At 41.0% G+C, this 27,122-nt stretch overlaps 1 protein-coding gene across 2 annotated transcripts in view; it reads left to right on the forward strand.

Annotated features, from left to right (window-relative positions):
• The window catches only part of LOC131033161 (indole-3-acetaldehyde oxidase), a 111,099-nt gene that overhangs the window by 37,576 nt on the left and 46,401 nt on the right, over positions 1–27,122 (forward strand). The window lies entirely within an intron of this gene.

A 27,122-nucleotide genomic window follows, 5' to 3' on the forward strand; every position in this document is an offset into this window, starting at 1 on the left:
ATGACGTTCTACATGAACTCATATTTAGTATATATAGCAGCATCACTCAGACACTTCCCTGGTCTTTCTACCAAGGGTGATCGCTCGCTTATACCCGTGTGGGATTACTATGGCCAATTGCCTTTAAGACCCAACATATTGCACTAGTACAGGAGGGTCCAAGACGTCTTCTTTGGTCATTATATGTGCTTGTTTGACAAGACATTGAAAAACAGAAGAGTGTCAAATGCGGCATGGGAAAAGGTGAATGAATATGGCTGCTTATTCCTTCAATTTCCAACTTTCACTTACATGAGAGTTGGATGTTATAGCGGCCAACCATATATGCTTACTAGATATCCAACTGATAAGATCATTCTTATGGAGTTGGGAAGACAGATCATGGCTATTCATGCACATCAATCTGTTAAGAATAAGGTTGGAATGGGCATTTCTACAAATAACCCATTGAAAATTGGCCATTATTCCCTCATTACATCCACCAAAGCCAAGGCCACGGAGATTGAAATGCAGGAAATAAAGCTCAAAAGGTTCAAGCCAAGAGTGGATTTTGATTACCGATGCATGTAGGTAAAGATCAAAAAGTCCTTCACGCATGTGCATCGGATAGAAGACATCTGGGTTGATCTCCGTACAGAAAAGGAGATTCGTAAGATGGATTATTGAAGACTCACTCTTTAGTAGATTGTTGACTTGAACTTGGTGAACATTCCTAAAGGAATGCTTGATGATGGAGAGATACTTGATCCTAAATATGTTGAAAAGAGAGTTGATGAAGAACCACTTCCATCAATTCAATGGTCACATAAGGAATGTACTTCTATTCTTGATAGATTTCAGCCTATCTTAGCTAACACTAATAGTTTGCTCAAGAGTAACAGTGTTAGACTCATCAAGATCAAGATTGGAAAAGAAGATGATTCTATAGGACCTGTCGGACTCAAGTCTGAAATCAAAATAGACAACAAGGAAGGTGCATCATCTTCAAGCACGAGAATCAAGTTGAGAGTTAGCAGAGCAATGCTACTTCCTCCTGAAGAAGTGATAGTTCGAGGGAAAGAAAAGCCTCAACTTCATATTCATGTAATTGATGCTGAAGATCCAGAGGAGGAACTACAATTAGATAATGCTCCTGAGTCACCCATTTCAGAGTCACCTCATGAAGTTCCCCCTTAGATTTCTTTAGAATTAGCTATGTCTTCTCTTGACGCGAATGTGGATGCTTTTTCCACTGTTAATATTGTTCTTGTTTTAGCGGGTGAATCTCCTCATAGGGTCATTCCGATTTCAGCAGGAGAGCCGTCTCTTGATCATCCTCAAGAGAATTTGATGAATATCTTTGAGGATAATCCTGTGTATGCCCCTTTGTCAGAGATTGATACTTCTGCTTCTAGTTTTGATGAGTTCATGATGCAGTCATTAGGTCCTTTGGTTAATGAGCAATCTATAGTTGTTGTTCAAACAATAACTTCTCCCAGGATGACGACTGTCATTCAAATAGAAATTGCTTCTCCCTCACTTTCAGCTGTTGTTGAAGGAGAATTGATGGCTTTACCTCCATGGCTTAGCTCTTTTACTCCTAAAAGAAAGAAGCAAGAAATCTTTCCTGACATCTTTGATTTCCAGCATCTCAAGCAATCAAAACCCAAGGTTGCCAAAAGAGCTAAGATGATTTCAAGGGTAACAGTGGATAGTAACAGAATGAAGGTGGCTGAAATTGTCGAACCAATTGTAGACAAGCCACAGGAAGAGATGCAAGCTGCTGATTACATGATCACGAGGGTGGAGTTGGGCAAACAAACACATGAAATGGTCAAGCATGATGCTCAACATTCTGTAGCCTCATTGGTGCAGTGGTATGATGAACTTCTAGCGAAGAAGGATAAGCTAGAAGAGGAAAATGTGCAACTTGTTGAAGCAATTCAAAAGATCACCATGTCTTCTAATGAAGGGGACAATCCTTCAATTTCTTCAAATGCAAAAGAATCAGTCCAAGGAGTTGAAAGAGCTGCTCAAAAGGTACAAGCGTTGGATTCTTGGGTAGATCAGCTTCACGAATTATGTACCCAAGTGTTGAAAGACGTGTTCCAAATGATGGTCAAGTTGGAGACCATTGAAGAAAAATTGAACCAGGCTTCTGAGGTTTTCAAACAGAACGTGGAAAGAGTTGAAGGCAATTTGATGGTTTGGCATAAGATGCCTCAAGAAAAGTTGAATGTTCTTCAAGAACATGATATTATTCCTTCCAGAGTCATGTATTTAGAATTTGAAAAACTCTTGGAGAACAAAGCCCTTGTTCTCAAGTCACTCATTGAGGATATTGACGATGACATGAAATTACACATTGAAGCGTTGCAAGATGTTGTTTCTCATTGTGAGAAAGCTTTGTTGGCAACTTGGCGGTAATATTGTACAAGAATAAAACCGTAGTTAATTAAGTAGTACTTGTCTTTGTTAGTATGGTAACTGAGGAATGGTAGTTACGGGTGCAACGGTTGCCCCTCGCACCCCTCGGTACCTTTATATACCATGGAAGGCCACTTGTAAAGACACATGATTATGAATGGAAATAGTCTCTCTTATATTTGCGTGATCTTATTTGGTATCTATGGCATTATTGTCTTTCGTTAAGCATTCTACCTGTATGTTCTAAACTGTTCACCCAGAGGGTAAACATCTGGCACCGTTGCCGAAATTTATCCGGAGTGCAGGAGTATACTACATGGCACACAGATAATGAGACAACCATTGGCCGAAGGAACGAGCAGTAACCCAAACGAAGAACCTGAAGAACTGTTCGAGGGAGAACTAGCACTCACAAAAGATTTCTCCTGCATCCTCCAGGTGGCGATTGAAACACATGTACGAAGGGAAGCCACCACCGAGGATGTTCCAGAGGACGCTGTGTGGAGTGCGCTTGGTGTAAGCCTGGCAGTAAACCGATTGATGAGCAATTTGCCCAACCTTCTGGCACATGCATTTTTGGCTCTCCAAAACTGCAGGGAAGACACCTATTGGGAGAACCGATGCTAGCAAATCCTACAGAAGTTTCACGAGCGCCAAGAGGAGGAGCGCAATGAAACCGATTGAGGGGTGAATAATCCCTGAATGTGTACGAGCGAAGGAGAATAAAACAAAGAACACCCCCATTATAGTGACATACATTGTATACTAGGGATGAATTAATAAAAGTGTTCTTTTTAATATGATGCCTTGTTCTATTGCATAAGAAGAATTTAGAATTAATGCCCAATCTGCTAAATAAGGACAAAAATAAGAAGGAATACATAGGGGACTCTGAAGCCGCCCAACGAGCATTAATTCTCGAACAAGTAGAACGAAGAAGAAGATTCAAGAGGATTGTTGAGGAAGGAAGCGACGGAAATGACAACAATGGCTCTAGCGAGGGCCAAGTTTCCACACTAATAGAAACCACCAGGAAACGGTTGGGGGACCTTTCCCTAACATTGGAGGAGATCGGTGACGGGAGTATGGTAGAGTCGTACACGCCATATAGAGGTGCCGAGACTAGGAGGGAAGATGAGACAGAGACTGAGAACAGAGAGGTCGAGGATATCGGTGTGGCCGAAGGTGTCGGGAGGACACAAGGTCACGGTAGTAGAAGCAATCTGTTCGGGGCAGGCTCATCATACCCTGGTAGTCAGAGCAACTTGGTGGAACCCAACGGACCAAATCTCGGCGGAGTACCTTCGGGGGACTAGTGTCTAGAGGAGGAGTTCCTGGAGGGTCAAATTCGAATTCCGGAGGGTAGATCGGGCTGCTGCCAAGAAATGTAATGGCGAATCGGCAAAAATTGCCGAAATTCACCGGAGATGGGAAAGAAGATCCCGTACGACATTGCCGTACATGTGAAACAATTTGGTCGGCCAATGGCGTTGTCGACAGGGCAGAATGGGTGGTGCAATTCCCCGCCACCCTACGAGGAATAGCCATCGGTTGATACTCAGACGTTGACAAAACCCAACTAACAAGCTCGGATGAATTGCATAAAGCCTTCGAAAAGGAGTTTCGACTCCTCAAAGATGATAATGAAATTGTAGCAGAAATCCTGAGCACCAAGCAAGGGAAAAGTGAGACCATCCGAGCATATAGCCGACACCTCAAGGAATTGTTGGGAAGAATGGATAACTAGCTCGGCGATGGGTTGAAGAAAAGGTGGTTTGTGGAGGGCTTAAAATTGTCACTCGGAAGGAAAATGAAAATTGTACCCCTCACATCCTACGACGATGCCTATAACCGAGCAATGGACCTAGAGAGTGAAGGGAAGACATCCAGGAAAAAGAAAGACAGATCCTCTGGAGAGGAGGACTCCTCTGACGGAAGTAGTAGCGACGAGGGTTCGACTAAAAAGGTGCAAGCCCTTCAAAAGGATATGCATTGCATGATGAAGGAATTCAAGAGCATGAAGGGAAGTACCAACAAAAATGAGGAAGAATGGTGCGCAGAATGTAAGGAGGAAGGTCACACAAAAGGCTCTTGTCCAAAAAAGGCCTTCTGCGATATTTGCCAAGTGTCAGGACACTCTACCAAAGAATGTCCCTACAACATGAAGACACGCGGGAACCAAGTGCTCTTCACCCAAGAGCAACCATCAGCGACAACAGGCACATCGCAGCCTCAAGCCAACACCACGACATCATCTGGTGGTTACAGAGGTAACCAAAGGGGAGGAAGAGGCAACAACAATAATAGCAATAATCGGAGTTGAATGCAGTATGATGCCAAGGGATGACCGATGATTCAGTGTTGGGCATGCAACCAGTGGGGACACTTTGCGCGGGATTGCCAGAAAGAGGAGGCACCCCAGCACTTGTGCAGATGGTGTTGTCTTGGAGACCACGATGAGACAAATTGCCCCAAGCCAGGGGTGAACCTCCTCAACATTGAGAAGACTGGCGAGAAAGAAGTACCGGCAATCACCTGTGCTTAGACCAAAAAGGCCACTTATCCCGACCCCCGTATGGAGAAGGAGAGATTACGGGAGGCAAAAGCCAACATTGAGCGTGAGATGACGGCCGAACGACGAAACAAAGAGGTGTTGAGTACATCATCCCGTACTGAAGCCGAAAATAGCATAATTGGGCAAGTACTGTAGATGGAGGTGCTGATAAGGGTGAAGGACCTTCTAGACACAATGCCACAGTTGAGAACCGCCATTTTTAGTCCCATACAAACCACTGCGCAGGCACCTTCGGGTGCGACATGGGCGGAAGTTTCGGTCAGCCCCTCGGTTGACCCAATGTTGTTGGCTTGAAATAGTGGTCGGCATCTTGCGGTAGTAGAGATGGGAATTCTCAGGGCTATCCTCAAAGACACCATCATGGACGGAGGTTCGGGGGTGAATGTGCTGCTGGAGGATACGTGGAAGAAGCTGGGGAAGCCAACACTATGGCCACCCTCAACTTGGTAGGTGCAGCCCAACACGACATCAAGCCACTCGGCACCCTAATGGCCCTACCAATGACCATCGACACACAACCCTTCCTACTAGATTTTGTGGTAATCCCACTAAGAAGGGGTATGATGCCATCTTAGGGAGAGGGTGGTTGGTTACAACAAAGGTGAACCACGACTGGAAGAAGAACACCCTTTCCAAGGAGAAAAGGGGTGGAAGTACACCATTGATCTGAGGACCCAGGTTGTCGGCAAGGAACTTGCGTCATCTGAGTCAGATTCGGAGGATTCAAACAGATGGGAGTGGGACTCCTATGAAGGTAAAGACGAGAGGGAACCAAAAAAGGAAGGAGTGCTTGAACTCGGTGGATGCTCAGAAGATGACACTTCCTCATTGAATGGACTCTTCCATTGGCAAATGGAAGACTATGAAGTGTTTCACCTTGCTTGTCACATGCTACAAATTGAGGACGAGCTAGGCGAGGAGGAGTTCTTGCCAGAGTACACAGAGTATAAGGAAGGAGACGCCAAAGTAGATGATGTCTCGGCGTATGAATTTTCAAAGGACAGACCAATGCGGTACGAAGACCTGTTGATGTGGTTTTTATGCACATGCGAACACAGAATAAAATACCAAAGTATCTTATCCTCTCTTGAACAAAGTTCCTGACTGCTAAAGATCTCGCCGAAGGATTAGTCGGAGTAACTCCAAGGTTCTGTTATGTAGGATCTCTACGTGTGGATAAGCTCTCTGTGGTATGATGTGATATTGCTGGAATCACAAGGGGACTTACACTTGACGACCTAAACGTCTGATTTGCTGGAATCACAAGTCCTATTTACTAACTGGAAGACAAACAAATGGCAAAAGATACAGGGTTCAGGAAGTCTAATCTACTACCTAGAATGCGAGAAGATGGATGCACGACTAGGTGGAGTCCTATTGGGCTGGGTCTCACCATCAGGCTTGAACAATCTGACACCAACTCAGTGCGATCTTCTAAGGGATGTTTCCAATATGTTCAAATCGTATGCCATCAGACACTGATCACCATTCAAGATAATGCATGAACAATAGATGTGTAACGACTTAAGATTAAGCTCATTTTATGCCAGTTGACCACGCAGGGCGCACTTACAATCAGTAAGAGGCTAGTGGTATGGACTAGACGGATTCCAAACAGGTGCATTCAACGACTTCTTTCATTCAATTTAATTATCTATCATCTAAAATGAAGATTCAACAAGAGACCATGCATATTGCAACGAAACGACATATTTCACCATATCTTCAATGAAAAAGAAGTCTTTACAATTAAGGCAACAATGTCTTGTCTTCTCTTCCTAGTCTACTCTAATTGCTTCTTATTCTCTGACTATTCACTACTAGCTATTCTAACCTCTATGAACTAACTATTAGCCTTTACAAATGAGGAGGCAGAGCTTATATAGTGCCCACAATACAATTCAATGGCTTAGATCAATTTGAGATCAATGGCTGAGATTTTACAATGAAAACCCTAATTAGGGTTTGTTACAACAAACTTAATTCTGACCAATGAAATAATTGCATTATTTGGACACATGTCTTCTCTGGAATATTCGACCAATGGATAGCTGGGGTAGGTACATCGAAGTTTGTGCCACCTTTAATGAGCCAGGTACATTGAATCTAGACATGCTGAGGTGGACCAACCCAAATGGAGGAGTGATGACTGGGATGCCACCTTGTCCAACACTTGGTTGATGCTCAATTTGGTGATGCCTTCCTTCAAATGCTGGACTGGAAGATAGATGGAGAAGGTCGCCCTTAATGATGCTGGGCTGGAGGAGATCATCCTTGTCTTGACTTGATCTTCTTTGATGAGGGTCTGCCAAGTAGTTGATCCTCCGGCTCTGGGGGTTGCCATTTGATGCCTACACAAAAGATTAAAGTTAGTCTTTGAGCATCATACCTTAAAGCATAGAATTTAAGACCTTTCAAGGGAATAATTCAAAACATTAATTTGAAAATGACATGATAAATCACGAATTCTAAATTTTCAAATTAATTATGAATGGAAATTAGATTTTTCAAGACTTAGACTTTAAAAGATTGCTATGGAAATCAAAACAAGTCTTGAATAAGAACTTCAAAATGATTCTTCATACCTCTTCTTGGAATGCTTAACTATGAACCTTAGAAAATGGAAGGAAGAAGATCAGATTTTGCTGGACAAAAATTGAATTTCTGGCCCTCCTTGGATGAACTACACCTCAATTAGCCTTCAAAAGAGCTTCACCTTCACTAGCCTCCAACACTTAGCAAGGAATTCTAGAAATTTAGCCTCCAACTTAGTAAGAAATTCGCCTCCAATCTGCTAGATTTCGCTCCTCCAATATGCTCTTCTAAATTCGCATAAGAAGGAATGAATGAATGATTTGAATTCACCACAAAGCATCTCCCTTAAATAGGGCGCTCACCCTAATTAACCATGAGGCCGACCTAGGTTTTTTAGCAATAAAACAAATAAAATTCCCTTTGGAAAGAGGCCGACTTGCTTGTAAAAGCAAAGAAATGAACTTGAGCGCTCACCTTTTATTTTTTAAATTTTAAAATTAATTTCAAGGCCTCCAAGGTGGATTTTATATTTGCTTTAAGGCTTTAAAAATTAATTAATTCAATTGTAATGGCCTTAATTCATGCGAATTTGATCTAACCTCCCCAAATGTCTTAATTTTAGCAAATTTGGTGAAAATTTGGGAATATGGAGGTTTGATTGAGGCCTAATGAAGCTTCCTTTCTCTTTAGGCTTTGAAATATTCAAAGTGATGAAGGTCTAGATTCACTTCAAGACTTGTTTGAACCCCTTATCCATGCTTGCTCTCTTGATGAAATTGAAATTTTCTCAACCTATATTTGCAAATTTCCATGTCTTTGTTTGTACAATCTCTAAACTTAATCAATCAAGGTTGAATGATAGGTTTTTTTGATGATTTCGCCTTGGACCCTTTGGAAGGGTCAGGAGCGATTTTCCAATTAGGTCTTAAATATTCTCATTTCTTGATTCCAAAATCTCCTGGAAGGTGAGCTCATGTTTGCTTTGACCTAATCAAAGTCTTGCATTTCGAAATTTTATCATTTTTCATGAGGAAATTAGGTGAAAATGTGAATTTCGCCCTGGACCCTTTGGAAGGGTCAGGAGCGATTTTTACATTTTAGGCCAAAATTCACCTTAGTTTGATCATTAAACTCCTCCAAGGCATTCTCTAGGGTTCATTTCTCTCCATCACTGGGTTAGCTCATCAAAACTTTGAAGGAAATATTGCATTTTTGGGAATTTCGCTCTGGACCCTCTGGAAGGGTCAGGAGCAAAATTCTCTCCTGAGCTCAAAATTCTCATTTTTGAAGGTCCAAAACCTCTTCAAGGCATTCCAAATAGGTTCTTTCATTGTAGTTCATGCCTAGTCTTACTCAGATCTGGAAGAAAAAGGTGACTTTAGTGTTTTTCGCCCTGGACCCTTTGGAAGGGTCAAGAGCGATTTTCCTTGCTTAGGCTTACTCCTCCATCATTCTGACTTCCATCCACCTCTCAAGGCTAGGCAATGGTCTTCTTCATTCACTCCATCCAAGCTTGGTTTGCTTTTGCAAGGCAAAAGAGGTTTTTGAAATTTTCGCCCTGGACCCTTTGGAAGGGTCAGGAGCGAAAATTAGGTTTTAGGGCAATTCCTTCATCCTTTCATCTTCAAATCATTTCCAAGGCATAGAACATCACGCCTCACTCCCATCCAAGTCATGAATAGCAAAATGTTGTCTTAAATTGCAAAGAAAAAGGAGGTTTTTGGAAATTTCGCTCTGGACCCTTTGGAAGGGTCAGGAGCGAATTTCTCTCTTGACTTCAAAATTTGCATTCTTAGCAATCCAATTCCACTCCAAGACAATTCAAATGCCTTCTCACACCCATGTCTAAGCTTAGTTTTGTCCAAAATTTGGAAGAAAGGATAGTTTTGAGGATTTTCGGTCTGGACCCTCTGGAAGGGTCAGGAGCGAAAATCATGTTCTAGTCTCAATTGCTTCATCTTTTCAACTCAATCATCTTCAAAAGGCAAAAATTCACCTCCTCACACCCACTCAAGCCATAAAAACCAAAAAGTTGTCTTGACCTTGCAAGGAAATTAGGTGTTTTTAGGAATTTCGCTCTGGACCCTTTGGAAGGGTGAGGAGCGAAATTCACTATTTGGCTAAATTCCTTCACTTTTCACTGATTTCTTAGCACTTCAAGTCATTCACAGGAGCAATTCCTTCTATTTTTTCACCTTATCCCATACTTAACTTAGCAAAATTTGATAGCAAAAAGTGATTTTGAGAAAATTCGCTTTGGACCCTTTGGAAGGGTCAGGAGCGAAAATTACAATCTTGACCAAAAATCTTCATTTTTTCACCTTGAAACTTCTTTGCCAAGTGGGATTTCATGTTTCATCATGCTAGGATTAAGGTTTCATATCCAAGAAAGGCTAAAAAAATAGGTTTATAAGGAATTTCGCTCTGGACCCTTTGGAGGGGTCAGGAGCGAAATTGCCTTTCCTGGCCAGAATTCTTCATTTCCACAATCTTCTAATCATCTCCAAGGATTTCAACATGTTCATACTTCATCTCATCATGCCTTGGACATCAAATTTTGGCCAAATAAGGCAAGAAATGTGTCTTAGAGAGATTTTCGCTCTGGACCCTTTGGAAGGGTCAGGAGCGATTTTTAGGCTTTAGGTTTATTCCATCATCAATTCAAGTTGAATTCACCTCTCAAAGGAAGAAAACACTACTCCTCTCTCATCCAAACCATAAAAACCAAAGAGTGACTTGGTTTTGCCAGAAAGTAGGTGATTGAGGAATTTTTGCCCTGGACCCTCTAGAAGGGTCAGGAGCGAAAATTCTCCTTTTGGGCAAAATCCTTCACTTTCCAAGTTAAAACATCTTCAAGAGGCAAAACCAAGTTATTCTCGTTTCATTCATACCCAAAACTTGACCTTCTTCACTGCATAATAAGAGCTTTTGGAAATTTCACTCTGGACCCTCTGGAAGGGTCAGAAGCGAAATTGCCTTTCTTGTCCAAAATCTTCATTTTCTCATGCTTTCAAATCTTCAAAGGTGACAAGAATGTCCCAGCTTCCTTCCAAGGTACCCTGCAAGTCAAAGATTAGCCAAACTTAAGATGAAATGTGCTTTGGGAAGATTTTCGCTCTGGACCCTTTGGAAGGGTCAGGAGCGAAAATCTCATTCCTGGCTAAATTGCTCATTTTTCAAACTTCAAACCACTTCAAGAAGCAAACTTAGATCATTTTCCACCTGAGGAAGAAGGTTTCAAGGTCAAACAAGGTAGCAAATGAAGTTTATGATGAATTTCGCTCTGGACCCTTTGGAAGGGTCAGGAGCGAAATTCTCCTTTAGGCCAAAATCTTGTTCTTCAAAATCAATCAAACTCCCTTTCAAGGCAACGCCTAGCCAAAATAAGGAGGAAAACAAGAGTTATAAAGATTTTCGCTCTGGACCCTTTGGAAGGGTCAGGAGCGAAATTCCTAATCTTGGCCAAGATCCTGACTTCATTTTCACATTTCTTCATTCAAACAACCGTTTTTACCTTCATTCAAGCCTGGGAATGCGTTAGTTCTAGGTTTTGGTCAAAGTAGAATGTCTTATGGAGAATTTCGCTCTGGACCCTTTGGAAGGGTCAGGAGCGAAATTCGCCTTTTGACCCTCTGGAAGAGTCGGGAGCAAAATTTGACTTTTTGAACTCTCCGTCAGGATCATTTTATGGAATATAACATTTAAGTATAAGTGACATTTCTTATACTTTAAGTTATATTCCATATATACTTCCAGGATGTTTGAGAGTGGTTTCGGACCTCTAGGAGTTATGTTGCAAAATCTAGTTTTTGGAGGATTCATCAGTTTTCCAGACTTAGTCAAATTTCAGGATCAGGACATTCCAGACTTAGCCAAATTTCAGGATCAGGACATTCCAGACTTAGCCAAATTTCAGGGCATTTGAAGATCAGGATGACATTCCATACTTCATCACTCACCAACTTGACCTTTCTCGGACCTTCAAGAATGATACTCACTCACCAAGCAAGACACAAATAGCAACAAGAGCAAAACTAGGCCCTAAGGAAGACTCTCAAAGAAATCCTAATTCTGAGGCCCTGTGGACTCACCCTGGCTCAAGCAAAGCTTGCAATCCAACGATCCCCTCGACAGCACTCATCCTGCAAAGGCTAACAAACAAAACCCTAAAAGACCAAGAAAGCAAACCCCAGAAGGCAAAAAGCAGGGGTCCCCATTTGCAATGGGGCGATGTGTGAATACGTCACAACAAGACCCCGCTGTGAAGGAGACAAACTTAGGAGACACTGCCAACCCTCGAAATATCTGGGTAGGCGATGATTGGAGCTCGGTGCTGAAGGCCGCAACATTCAAAATCTTCATGGAATACAAGGACGTATTTGCTTGGTCCTACAAGGATTTGAAGGGGGTCCCGCCAGAATTGTGCGTCCACTGGATACCATTGGTCCCGGGAGCCCAACCGGTACGGAAGAGGCCGTACCGAATGAATAAGAACTATGCTGCCAAAGTGAACGAAGAGATCGAACGGATGCTGGAGGCCAACATCATATTTCGGGTGGAGACAAGTGAGTGGGTCTCGCCGATTGTAATCTCACTCAAGAAGGAGGCCAACCATATTCGCATCTATGTGGATTTTCGGTGCCTCAACGCAGCCAGCATCAAGGACCCGTTTCCTATACCTTTCACAGACAGCATCCTCGAGGAGGTGGCTGGCCATGAAATGTACTCATTTCTGGATGACTTTTTGAGATACAACCAGATTTCGATAGCTGAGGAGGACAAGTTGAAGAGCACCTTTGTGGTGGAGGACGGAGTCTATGCATACAACCGGATGCCGTTTGGGTTGTGCAATGCTCCTGCGACCTTCTAGAGGATAGTCCTTCACATCTTCGATAAGATGTCTGTGGGAAATTTTAAAGCCTTTTTGGATGACTGGTCGATTTTTAGTAGCGAAGACGCTCACTTGGTGGCGCTAAGAGAGTGCATGGAGAGATGCCGAAGGGCCGGGCTCACCTTAAATCCACGGAAATGCAAATTTATGGTACCACAAGGGAAGTTGCTGGGCCATATTGCTTGTAAAGCTGGACTGAAAACTGACTCGGATAAGGTACGGGTAATTGTAGAAATGGAGTACCCATTGATGTGATGGAAGTCAAGTCCTTGGGACACATTGGATACTACCGAAAGTTCATCAAGAACTTTGCCCAACTTTCTTTCCCACTAGACAAACTGAGAAGGAAGGGTGAACTGTACATATGGGAATCGGCACAAGGGGAAGCATTCGAGGAACTCAAGAGGAGACTGGTGATAGCACCCATTCCGGCCTATCCAAACTGGGACCGAGAATTCCACGTACACGTGGATGCCTCAAACTATGTCATTGGGGCTACACTGGCGCAAGAAGGGGGACATGGGTTGGATCATCCCATCTACTTTGCCAATCGATTGATGTTGAAAGCCGAGAAGAACTACAGTACCACTGAGAGGGAAGCCCTCGGAATGGTCTATACCGTACAAAAATTTCGACACTACTTGCTGGCGACACCCTTCACTTTCTATGTGGACCACCAGGCTTTGATGTATCTGGTAAACAAACCCATCATCCAAGGCAGGATAAGCAGGTGGCTACTACTGCTTCAGGAGTTCACGTTCACAATAATTGTACGGCTAGGCAAGAGCCATGTCATTGCTGACCAGTTGTCCTGGATTAGGTCCGAAGAGCCGCCAGAGGGGGTGAATGACGACTTTTCCAGATGCTCACCTATTCAAGATCGCAGTACTGCCACCATGGTATATGTGATGTCCCTTTCTAGCTAGTGACATCATGCTAGCCAATGATTAGCCTATAATTGGACCCTCGTAGGCTAATGTGGATGGTTAGAGGGTCTTCTGAGGATTGTTTCTTCTCCAACATTCAGGGAATTGGCCTTTGTTCGATATCATTTGGACTCCATTTGCCATACTAGAAAGTGTGTTTGGTCACATGGAGAATTATGAGGAGAGATTCCTATTTCAGACGGCATAGCAATCTGACAAGTATTTCAAGAGATATTAAAGTTTAAGTGACTTAAGTGATTTATTTAAATATTTTAATGTTATTATAAAGTTATAAAGTAACTTATAATAATAAAGTCACTTTAATATTATAAGGTGCAAACATAAGAAAATCTTTTATCCCACATTGGGAAGAAAAGTAAGTGAGCTCCTACAAGGAAAGAATAAATTAACATGAGAGGTTCTTTCTTATTATGGGATTATTGTCAATTGCATTTGATATGAAATTGGGAGAAGAAGCCAAGGGTTTCTGATTTCAGTTAGCCATTGGAGAACGTCAATTCTTCAGTGTTGCAACCATTTGAGGTGGTGAAATATCCACTGAATTTGGCATTTCAGGAGAGCTTCACTCTGGAGTTCTATTTGTGCTTAAAGTAAAGGAATAACAGAAAGGGGTTGAAGAATATTGAGGACTATCGAGTGCAGACCTGAAGATTCATTGGCAGCCATTAGTAATCGTTCTTTTTAAAGTTTGTTCTTGCTGCTACAGTGCGCATGAACAGTACCCATGAATAGTGCGCGTGAACAGTACCCGTGAACAGTGCGCATGAACAGTGCATGTGAACAGTGCCGCGCTACAGTATTTGTGCTTGATTCCGATTGCAACTTTCATCTCCATCATCGAGCATCACTATTATCAGGTTCCTCTTGCAACTATTAGTAGCTAGTATTGAAATCTTAGGCATATAATTTTGCTGTTGTAAGTGATAACTTAAAATCAGATTTGGCATTGCTGTAGTCTTTTTGTAAGCCAATTAGTCTTGGCAAATCCATAGCAGCATTGTACTTAGGAATGAATTCAATAAAGAAGATATATGTTGCATACCATTTGTTTGACGAAATGTCCTTTTAATAGCATATATGGTCAGCATAAGAGTTGCATGCCAGTTGTTTGTCGAAATGTCAGTTGGCTGTAGGTATGCATTCCATATCTAGTTTTCATGTATATGCATTGAAAATACCAAAAAGAACTGCACTCGCATACTAGTTCATTGTAAGAGGTATTGTCAACATCATTGGTGAACTTCCTAAATTTCTTGGCAACTTTCAAAGTGTATCAAACAATCTGAAATACAAAAATCAGAATAGAGAAAGACAGCATACAAAGTGTTTGACAATATTCCTTGAGCCAAAATCAGTCAGTTTGGGCAAGGGATATTACAGTATACTGCCATTGGGGAATATCTCTCCACCTCCGTGTTCCCCCAAGGTATGCCACCGGGAGAGTGAAGAAAACTCGTGTTGAGAAGCCGCACGTTTCAGTTGATTAATGGATTGTTGTATAAAATGGGACCTGACCAGGTGTTACGTTGGTGTGTGATGGAGGAAGAGGTGCCAAGCCTTTTGAGGGAGGCACATGAGGGGCCCACGGGAGGCCATATGGGACCAGACACTATGGCAAGAAAGGTGTTGCTAGCAGGCCTGTGGTGGCCCACATTATATAATGATGCTAGAGAATGGGTAGTAGGTTGTGATACGTGTTAGAGAGAAGGGAGGCCGTTGAAAAGGGATTTCATGCCCCTCAACCCTTCGCATGCTCAAGAACTGTTAGAGCACTGGGGGTTGGATTTTATTGGGCCACTCAAGACTAGCTGTGCTAGGAGATGTTGCTACATTGTGGTAGCCACAAAATATTTAACCAAGTGGGTTGAAGTACGTGCCCTGCCTGACAACTCGGGCGTAAGTATAGCAAGATTCATTTATGAGCAAATCATTACACGGTATGGTATCCCTATGCATTTGACCAGCGACAGGGGTGGACATTTTGTGAACCACGTCATCAAACTCCTCACTACTGAATTTAAAATTTTTCATTCATTGGCCAACCCCTATTATCTGCAAGCCAATGGGTAGGCCGAGGCTACCAACAAGATTCTCGTGGGGGTAATTCACAAGTCTTGCGGTGTTGAGGGAGAAGACTGGGAAGAAAAATTACCTTCAGTCTTGTGGGCCTACCGCACAACCTACAAGGTGACCACCGGCCAGACTCCGTTTCAACTCATGTACGGGCAAGAAGCTGTTGTGCTAGCGGAATTTATGGTACCAAACCTTCACATTGCAATGGAGAACAGACTGGGGGACATGGAGAGCCTGAGGGAGAGATTGTATGTCTTGAACAAGCTGGATGAGAAAAGAATGATGGCCCAGTGGGCTACCGAGGCAGCCCAACAAAGGAGGAAGCTGTGGCACGACAAACACTTGAAACGAATAAGGTTTGCTCCAGGACAACTGGTACTGAAATATAATGGGCGTAATGAGATTAAACCAGGCAAATTCAAGGTACGATGGTCAGGACCATATAAAGTCTGCGAGGTGGCAGAGAACGGGGCAGTGAAGTTGTGGACACTGGATGGATGAGAGGTTGCAGGCAGCACCAATGGGTCGAAATTAAAATTGTATCACGAGCTGAGGCGATCGACAGACCCCGAATCCTCCTAAAGAAATAATAATTTTTTTTAAAAAAGTACGACAGGCAACCGTACAACCGTACGAGGCCGTATAGAATTTTTTTCAAAAAAAGGAAAAAAAAAAAAACATTCAGCAGGCAATCATACGGCCGTATGGAAAAAATTTAATTTTTTTTTTAAAAACAAAGTACGGCAGCAAATGTACGACCATACGGGGCCATAGGGAAAAAGGGAAAAAATAATTTTTAAACACCGTATGAGCATAAACACTATATGGTTCCCACCGTATGGAGAAAAAAAAAGGGAAAGAAAACACCCTGCGCCAGACAAGGTTGCAAGCATCGGCCATATGACAAACATAGAGAAAAGAACTGAAGGGAATCACACTTGCAGCCCGTACGCCGTACACTCGCAGTCGTACGCCGTACTCTGTTGTCCGTACAGCTGAAAAGAAAAACGCGACATTTCGAAGGAGGGACGACATTTGTTGCACGTGCAGGGAGATTAAAGAGCATTATAAATCAGATTAAAATAATTAATCTCAGTTCAATGGACACAAACAGGAATAAGGGGGATTGGAGAAAATGGTTGCAACCGTTAGAAGAAAAGTTGCAGGGAGGGAGACGAACCCCTAAATCAAGCAAGTACACAGGGAAGAGAATTTTGCCATCAGGAGTGCGTGTTGCAGGCATCCTAGGGATGAGCAACACTCAGAAAGGCAAGAAGCATCGTCCAAAGACCAAGTCAGCAAAGGAGAAGGAAGATGTAATGTCCCCTTATGGGTTTAATTATGCTTTAGCCATAATTAATCAATTTCAAGATACTTATGACTCAGACTGAATATATTAGGAGACAACTCCACCTTAACATGCATCAAATTAATGATATTTCGCAAATCAGTCAATTAAATATTCATAAATAAATTATTCGTCTATCAAACATCCCTAGTTCTTAATGTAAGTATCAAACCAATTATAATGTCCCCTATTAGGAACATCTCCTTCCCCACTTCTTTAAACACAGACAGAAAACATATTCTTCTTCCTGATATTAACTTAAGAGTTCTTTTGATTTATATTATAATATTTATTTCTCTGATCAAATCATTACTCTATATATATATATATATTATGTATTTATATATTATTATTATTACATTTGTCTGTAGAGCATTACTCAGTTAATATCATAATAATAGTTATTATACAATTATCAAAATTTATTTGTTTATTATAATTATTATATTATTATTAGTATTTATTTATTTATTAATTATAATTTATTAATATTTTATTCATTAAATTCTGCATAAGAACATTATCGTACTTCATATATTAAGCATATGTATTAAGCATATCCCTGTGCATACTACCGAGAACAAAGATGTTACTGCCTGTAGCTTATAACAGTTCTGTTCTCATTATTACAGCCTTCCGTATTGGTAATATTCCTTCCTTTTCGATCCCCATAGAATATAATAAACGAAAGTAAATTTCCCCCTTTTATGTCATATTAATTATATTGAATTAACAATATTATATTATATTATCAGCATCATATTGTATTAACAATATTATTATATTAACAGCAGATTATTGTATTAACAATATTATATTATATTAATAGCAGCCTATTATTAATTTGCTTTAATAATATTAAATTGTTTTAATAATATTACCAGCAACCTCATATTCATACCCGTAGTGTTTCCCAGTCAATGTGATGGCTGATGTGTTCCTTATTTCCTCTTTTTTCTTATTCTCCAAAGAGATCCCAATCTCTTCTTAAAAATTCTGCTTACTCTCTTGGTGTATGCACTTACCTTCTTTTTTTCACACCCAACCCCCACCCTATAGAAAATGGATTTGGTATCCATTATATATGTTATCATGCTGAAGGGTTGCAATCCTTTAGACGTAAGAGATGTATTTTTTGTTAAGTGCACCTCTTCATGGCTGTCTGATTAATTATCCCTTATCGCATCTTTTATGTTTAACTACGATTTGTTATTTTTTACTTGCTTTTGACTAATCACTATTGTTTGCTTCCATATAGTAATCGCTGATTATTATGGGCCATAATATGGTTGTTTGAATAGTAGTATACCAATAAATATTAAGATATAATTCTTTTCTTCGCTAATTCTTTGTGGGCCAATGTTACTTTGGCGGAGTGGCATTAATTGATGGCCCTTGCTTATGGACTTTGACAGATCATTGTTTACGTGTATGGTTATATATCCTTATTATTCTTGATAATGTTTTATACGAACTTGCCTATGGTTATTTAAATATTATTTAACAGTAATTATTACTAATGTAAGTTAATATTTACTGTGGCTATTAATAATTATTGTGAATATTAGTTAATAATAATTATTAATTGTGATTATAAATGCAAATTAATATTTATTTAATAATTATTGTGAATGTTAGTTAACAACAATAATTATAGATTATGATTATAAAATGCAAATCAATATCTATTTAATAATTATTATGAATATTGGTTTGTGAACAAATAAATAGTTTAGATCTTCTTCAAATAGAATGTATATACTCAAAATATAAGGGATATTACAAACTCAAAAACTTGGAGAAAATTGTAAAATTCCTCAACTTATATTTGTTTGAATGCCTCAGAAACATATCAGGAATTGTTTAATGCATGCAATCATTGTTGGTGTATTGTTGAACAGGAAACATTAATACACAGTTCTGGAGTAATACTAATATCTCAAGCCAAAGTCCACAAGTTACAGTCTCGGACTTAATTGTTCATTGAAATTACCTTAATATTATATATTAAATTATATATTAATATTATTAATTACATAATAAATGATAATTTATTATTATGATGAAGAATCACAAAATCTATTATTGATTACATCACTAGGATGTGGGTTTATGACAACCCTCTCACTTTAGAGGAAAATCGTGAAGTCTCATAAATGAGACGATTTTCCAATCTTATTCAATGTTAATTAATAAATGTTTTAATTACCGTATTTAGCTAATCACAATAATCCAATGTCAAAAGAGGGGTTATGACAGAAGAGGTAACAGTGGACAACATCGTGTTTGAGGGTCTCAATGGACTAGATTGCAGGAATTGGTGGACGAAGACACCTCATGACGACCCAATAAAGAAAAATCTCCACCAGGCACATGTACATTGGGCTGTACAAATGCCAGTTTTTTGTATAAAAGATTTTGAGGTAGTTTTGCGTGCCATGATTGACACCTATGAAAGACACCGCCACTAGTCCGTATTTGACTACCAGCACCAGCGGTTAATTGTTTCCTTCACGGCAAGCGAGTTCAGAAGGGTTTTTGGCATACCTGGAGTGAAGGGAAAAAAAATTGATACTTCGCAAAAAATCACTCTAGATGTCCATGTGATAGGGTTCACCTAACCTGCTCAACACTTCTCCAAGTTGATGTTGCTCAATTTCACCAACTCACCAGGCCTAGTGGCTTTCTAGACCAACAAGTCCTTCTCAATCTCTTCTAGGGCTTGCTCTTACTTACTCCAAGGTGTTTACTTTAAGTGTCTTTGCTAGGAACCCTACCAATTTGCTATGTTTCCCACATGCTCAATGATGGCTTCTTGGCTCAAATTCATCAAACTGCCCTCTAATGGTCTTGGGATGTTGCAGAGGTGTAGAGGGTTCTTCTTTCATGTTTTTAGATGGTTTCAAAGTCCATTTGTGGTTTGCAAACCAAAGGTTTCTTACCGATTTCAAAAATTGGTCTAGGAAGGGCTACAAGGAAAAGAGCCCCAATTAGGCCTCCTAGAACCGGTTTTCTAGGGCTTGGAGGAAAACGATTCAAAGAACCCCCAAACAAGTTTAGCTTTTCTTCAATGACACACCCAACCCTCAAAGATTTTTGTGGTTTAAGGTCCTGGACTGTCCGTACAAGGTATGAACCCCAAAATGAGGGTTTGTAGGGTTTTCAAGGCTTTTAACCGGCAGTGAGTAAACTAACTGGGGTTTTGCTATCAAAAGGCATTTTCAAAGCTCCTCCTTGTGCATAGAAGTCTGCCCCAACCCCATGGACCCTTCCAAACTCTGAAATGGTGATCTTGCTTTCACCCCTGCACTTTATGCCACTTTTTCACCTCTTTTTCTCTAGCCGGGTTGCTCCTGGACTCACCTAGAATGAGGTGACAGTTATATCAAGGCACTTCTCCGGCACTTGAACCTGCATATGTACAATGTACAGGTGGTTGCCAACCATATCCCAACTAGCCGTGATGGCAGCACGTGTGGGACTCATGGGACAACCATATTTACAAGGAAATTGCTAATTACAAGCCAAAACTGGCTACTTGTGAATCAAATCCCTTAAACAGAAGTAAATGCTAAATACAAAGCTTGAAAATGGAAAGTCTACCCTGAAACACACTACTAAACCTCAATCCATCATTGGATTCATGGATTCAATCCATTAAACCCTCAAAGATTGCAAAAATTGACAAAAACAATGAAAAGTGCAGTCCAAAATCTTGTATTTTGAGTATTGCTTCCAAAATCCAAGTACACCAACCTTGGTAAACATGTAAGAGAAGGTTTTTATAGACTTCCCACGTGTGGAGTCCTTCCATGGCATTGAGAAAGCCCTAGCCTCAACGTTGAACCAATTTTAGGACAAAAATTGTGATGACAACTTTTTGCAACTTTGTGTTTTTTCCACTTTTGGCCTCTACAACTCATGAGACCTGTCCTAAATCATCACATATGGCATTTCAAACATGCCTAAGACCTATTTAGCCCTCTCTAATGCTTTTACCAACTTTTGACACTTTTGACCAACAAAAAGGCCAAAAACCTACTCAAACACACTATTTATACAAAAATGCAAACCTAAGTAAAATGAACTCAACCTAGGCCTACATTGACACTAAATACTCACTCTTGGACCCTCCTGGAGTCCTTATTCACCACTAACTTGGCTAGGGTTAGTACAAGCCAAAATTGTGAAAGTTAAATGGCCTAAGTCCTAGGTGCTCCTGCACCACCGTGCCACCTTGCTACAATTGATGTTGCGGGATAACCTCACACAAGCAGAAAAGGATAGCCTCAAAAGTGCTGGTAAGGGTAGGAGGGTCAAGAAATCATTTTTGGCGAAAGGAGTATGGAGATGCTTGTTGTCTGTGGTGAAGAGTCGCTTTACAAGTGCCAGCCGTGCATCTGATATAGCTATTGCACAAATTGTCTTAATGAATGGGCTGCGCAATGGAGTGGTGTATGATTGGGCATCATTGTTGGCAGATAGGATGGAGAAATTCATGACCCTCCAGTATAAGAAATTTTACATGCCACATCACGCCATTGGGCTATTTCTTGATGCAGTCCGCACACAGATTACCCTAGGCTCACAGCCATTGGAGCCACAGGGTCATGTTGCACTTGACCAAACGCCTATATTTTACTGGTCGCATTTGGATGTCTTGACACATGGCACTGAAGCACGTTTGGGCAAGAAAAGGAAGAAGCCCGCCATATCAGAAACGGAGTCAAAGACAGAGGAGTTTGACGCAGATGAGGAGGATGCTGATAGTGGTAGGGAGGAATCCGCCGACACCTCCCAGGTGAGCGGAGGGAGTTTTCGGTTGGTAGGTAGAGGGGGTGACCAATTGCCGGAGGAGGAGGTAATGGAATCGGTGGGCGTCGAAGGATCCTCACCAGCGAGCACTGCTCCAACATCGAATCCGGCCAGGGTCCAGTTTACACCAGCATGCCTACCAGAGACTTGCCAGTTGGCGGTGCAACGTTCATTGGGGACAGTCAGTACGGTCACCACCGTGCCAGTACCTGGTTTTCGGCAATCTTGGGTGACAATCGCTATGACACCACCGAGGGTCGAGACCACATTAGGGACCGATTCTATTACTATTGGAGTCCCTTTGGTGGACTCCGTAGAGCAGCAAGGTATCTTGGAGGGTGCGGGGGCCTCTATTCAGCAGGAGGTGCCGAGTCATATATAGGGGGAAATGGTGGAAACAGGCTTATTGCAGGATGACCTCAGTGCCTGGTTGAGCCGCTATCAGCTCACACCCATGGCACCTGTAGGTGAGGCTACTCTATGTCCACGCTGGGAGATGCATTCTCTAGATATTATTGATGTCGAGGAAGGGAGTTCTCCTAGTAGTAGGGAGCTTCAGAGGGATGCTTCACCCCCCGCGGTTGTAGTGACGATTCCTTACAGAGATGAGGGGGTGACGGTTGGAGTACAACAAGGTTTGGGAGAGTTTGAGCAGTGCATTGCCGATATGACTCTAGGGGCTCAGCGGTTTGGTGACCTCTGTGAGACTCTAGGAGGATGCCGTCGTCGTTGAACAGATGGAGAGGTTGTTGACTTTTGTCCGCACTGGATGCAGAGAAGAGTTTGCGAGTTGTTTTGAGTCTGGCGGGTGGCTTGAGACAGAGAACTTGGGGATGCTGGAGGCTTGGCGCCTCACTGATGGGGTTGGAGAGACCCAGATGCAGTCCTTATTGAGGCAAGTGGAACAGGCCTTCCGAGAAGGCTACTTTGAGCTCTGGAGGACACAACATATGGCATCCACTACTGAGGCCTTGCGCGTAGCAGCAGTGACGGCTTGGGAGGAGCTGGCTGCTAGGTTTCAGGAGGTTGAGGCTACATTGGCACAGACTCGGACAGCAATGGACATTTTGGTAGCAGATAAGTCTGCCTTGGTTATGCAGCTGGAAGAGGAAAGGGCAACTAGGGCGAGGATGGAGACGCAGTTAGAGGAGGAGAGAGCATCCCGAGCTCTGCAGTTGGAGGAGGAGAGAGCATCCCGAGCTCTACAGTTGGAGGAGGAGAGCGCATCTCGAGCTCTGTTAGAGACTTGATTGGTTAGTGCATTGGAGAGCATCGATAGGAAGGAGAAGGAGGTGTTGGAGGCAGCTTATATGGTTAAGACTGCAATGGAGAGGCAGATGGTGGCAGAATGAGATCTGAAGAGGAGGACTGAGTAGGTGTACGAGTTGCGTGGGCGATTGGCTTCCACCACTACACCACCACCGACGCCTTCTTCATCAGGGATGCCCTCTGCACCCCCTTAGTTTTTGATTTTGGGTTCTGTTGTAGCAATGTATTCCCCATTTTGTTTGTAAGTCGTCTGGAGACGACCTTCTTTTTTGGGGGAGATGATGTTGGCAGTAATATTGTACGAGATTAAAACCGTAGTTAATTAAGTAGTACTTGTCTTTGTTAGTATGGTAATCGAGAGATGGTAGTTACGGGTGCGATGGTTGCCCCCCGCACCCCTCGGTACCTTTATATACCATGGAAGGCCACTTGTAAAGACACATGATTATGAATGGAAATAGTATCTCTTATATTTGCGTGATCTTATCTAGTATCTATGGCATTATTGTCTTTCGTTAAGCATTCTATCTGTATGTTCTAAACTGTTCACCCAAAGGGTAAACACCCAGTAGGATTCCATTGAATCATTCACCCACTTTCTTGCATTCTTAGGATTAGAATAGGCTTCCTAAACCCTTTCCTTTTGTCCTTTTTAATTAAAAAAACTCAAGCTAGTTTAGGATAAAAAGCATCACAAGATTGCAACATCAGATGATCAAGTTCCAACAATTCAAGCATTCAACAATTCAACGTAAGTCCCTTTGTGATTCCAGCATAATCACATCAACCATTGAGCTTATCCACATGTCGTAACCCGACATTTATAAACCTTGGAGTTTTCTCAAGTGATCCTTATGCGAATCTTCAGCATTTGAGTAACTTTGTTCAAGAGAGGATAAGATACTTTTGGGTATTTTATTTTGTGTTCGTATGTGCCTAAAACATACATCAACATGACCCACCATTTTTCTTTGAAAAAATAGAAAAGATTATATGATTTTCATGCCTACCTCCTCAATTCAAGACATCCTAAAAAAAATTAGCTATTTTAATAGTAGAAAGTTTGATCTTTGGGCCTTACGAAAACTTCTTGTTTTGATAATTGGACATTTCAAAGTGACAACTTATATTTGGAAGATGATGCTCATAAATATTTCTGTCTCAATGTGCCAAAGAAGATTTGTCTTAGCTTCAATCCTTCTTGCATATGCCTAGTATTTGTCATCATAATCTTTAAACTACACCATTTCTTTTCTTTCATAGTGTCAAAGCCTCTTTCAAAATTCATAACTTGATAATCTTTGTGACAAGCAATCTGCATCCATTGTTAGTAGTAGTAGCATAGTTGAAAAACTCAAACATGACAATTACTTGATAGACCCAAAATTTGTAAAAACTTGGGACATGACAATAACTTGGGGGAAAAGTCTAGTGGCGGTAATATTGTATGAGAATAAAACTGTAGTTAATTAAGTAGTACTTGTCTTTGTTAGTATGGTAACCGAGGGATGGTAGTATGGTAATGTAATTAATTATCTGTAAGCCGACATGTTGTATTGTAAAGACTCATATATGTATGAGATCTTATAGGTCATTTTTGATATAGAATAGAGAGACAATTTTGATATGGTATTATTTAGAAGATAGCAAAAATATTTTGTAATAAGGCAGATAGGTTATGTGAGCGAATATCATTCGTCGGTAGGTTTTTGGTTATGGTTTCTAACAGAGCTTAAACAGGTACTAAATCAAGCATTGCAAATGCTATTTTGAGTAGTACATTGTCTGGATTTAATTATCCATTTTGTAGTCAGTGAGACTCTTTCATTGAGCAGTGAGCTCTAGGCTGTTGGACTTCCTGCATGTGCAGGCTCCTATTGTAAGTAATATTTATTCATATTGGCCAGTGAGTAAATATTGTGGGTCACAAATCCCACAGAGGGTTTTCCCTTACCGGGTTTCCTCGCCAAAGTATCTTGTGTTATGGTGTGCATTTATGCTGTCTCTGTTATTTCTCTTTATTGCATTATTACTTGTTTACCGGTACATTAATTTGGGTTGCAAAGTTATAAATAAGTTCAAATATTCCATTAACCGGTTAGACATTGATTCCCCCTCTCAATGTTTGCCCAAAACCAGGTACTGGCACGGTGGTGACTGTATTGAGTGTCCCCATTGAACGTGGCACCACCAATTGGCAAGTCTTTGGTAGGTGTGTTGGTGTAAACTGAACCCTAGCCGGATTCGATGCTGGAGTAGTGTTTGCTGGTGAGGATCCTTTGACACCCACCGATTCCATTACCTCCTCCTCTGGCAATTGGTCACCCCCTCTACCTGCCAACTGAAAACTCCCTCCGCTCACCTGGGAGGTGTCAGCGGATTCCTCCCTGCCACTATCAGCATCCTCCTCATCTGTGTTAGACTCCCGTCGCACCCGTAACTACCATCCCTCGGTTACCATACTAACAAAGACAAGTACTACTTAATTAACCACGGTTTTATTCTCGTACAATATTACCGCCAACAAAGTCAGCAATAACTTGGCAATTTTATTGAACATTTTAAAATACATATATTTTTAAAAATATTCTCAAAAAACACGTATTACTAAATTTACAAAACATATTATTGATTTTCATAATATATATATCAAAATTATAGTTAAATATATATCATAGACCCCAATGGGGTTGAGGGGTCATGTCCCTCATGGGGGTTTGGGGGGCAACATCCAATAGGGTTGAAAGGCAGTGTCCCTCATGGTGGTTTTGGGGGCAATGCTTCCAAAGGGGTCAAGAGGTATTGCCCCTTGTGAAGGTTTGGGGGCAATGTCCCCAATAGGATCAAGGGTAGCACTCCTTGTGGGGGTCTAGCGACAACACCCTAAACAAGGTGTAGGGGCAGCACACCATTTTCACAATTTTATCACTTAAGAGCAAAATTAGTCGTTTTTCACTTTTTGTTTACAAAAATGTTTCAAAAATCATATAAAATATTTAACATAACAAATTTAGGTGAAAAAACCAAAGGCATACTAGTTTAGGCACATTTTTCATGAAAAACTGTGAGTTTTTGGCAAAAACTGCTGTGAGTTTTTAAAAAAATGGTTGATGAGTTTTTTGGCGAGTAACTCACCATGGCTTTTGGCTCGCAAGTACTCACGAGTTTTGTCAATACTCTGCAAGTTTATCAACCATGGTTAGTAGACCAAGACATACTAACACCTAATGATTTAGACATTTTGACATGAAACATAACATGGTCGAGATTGATTTGACAAGAATGACCTAACATTTGGCTATATATATGATTCAAAACATTTTTTTTAGAAGAAGAAAAATCGGGTGCCAATAAAACTTTCCTTAGACTAACTAGGACTCAAACCTAGGACTTCCCATTTGTTTCTATGCTAGTCTACCACTAAGCTATCAGTCCACTATGTGACCTGTTATTTATAGTTCGGTCGTATCTTATTTCTCCAATATTAGAAATCTTTTTTGTACCAAAGTGATCTATAATTACTGATAAATGCTTATAGAAACTACCAGATCACCAATTCAAACAATTGTCCCATTTGCTCAATCCAAATGAAAGTATTAGATACTAGAATGTTGTGCAGTTCTGATTATTAAAAGCAGAAATGGTGAAGTAATCAAAACATAACTTGAAAATTTATCCTAGGAAACCCCATTAGGAAAAAACAGCTAGCAGAGGCAATCATATTTCTAACAAATATTCTTAAACAAGAAACAAGTATAGAGAGTATATACAAGTTCTAGCTGCTCCAATTGCTCACTTTTGAAGTCTCTAATGTCTCTCAAAGCTGAGTTTTCAATTCAACAACTACAACACTCACACAAGCCTCTGATGATGCAACTTATTCTCCTCATGCTTTTATATAGATGCTGGGATGACCTTGTGTACTTGAAGATCCCAGCATCAGAGTATTCGTGAAGCTGCCCCTTTAAGGAGATAGAAATTTTTGTAACTGCCTCAGCTGTTGTGAACTGCCCCTATTAGAGAACTGATGATTTCAAATCCTATTCCCCTCTTGGGAAATTGCCTTCTCATTCTGCTGATAAAACTAAGTGTTTTCTATTGCTGATTGTTTCTGGAAAGCCTCAAGTTGATGAAGAATTTTCAATACCAGATCCTTTTGGATCACTTAGATCTTGAGCAATAAGGGGCATTTTAAATCTTCAAAATTTACAGGAAAAATTGAACGGAAAGAACACATTCCATTATTGGTTTTGCTAATGATTA

Source organism: Cryptomeria japonica, chromosome 6 (assembly GCF_030272615.1).
Source record: "Cryptomeria japonica chromosome 6, Sugi_1.0, whole genome shotgun sequence".
Classification (NCBI taxonomy): domain Eukaryota; kingdom Viridiplantae; phylum Streptophyta; class Pinopsida; order Cupressales; family Cupressaceae; genus Cryptomeria; species Cryptomeria japonica.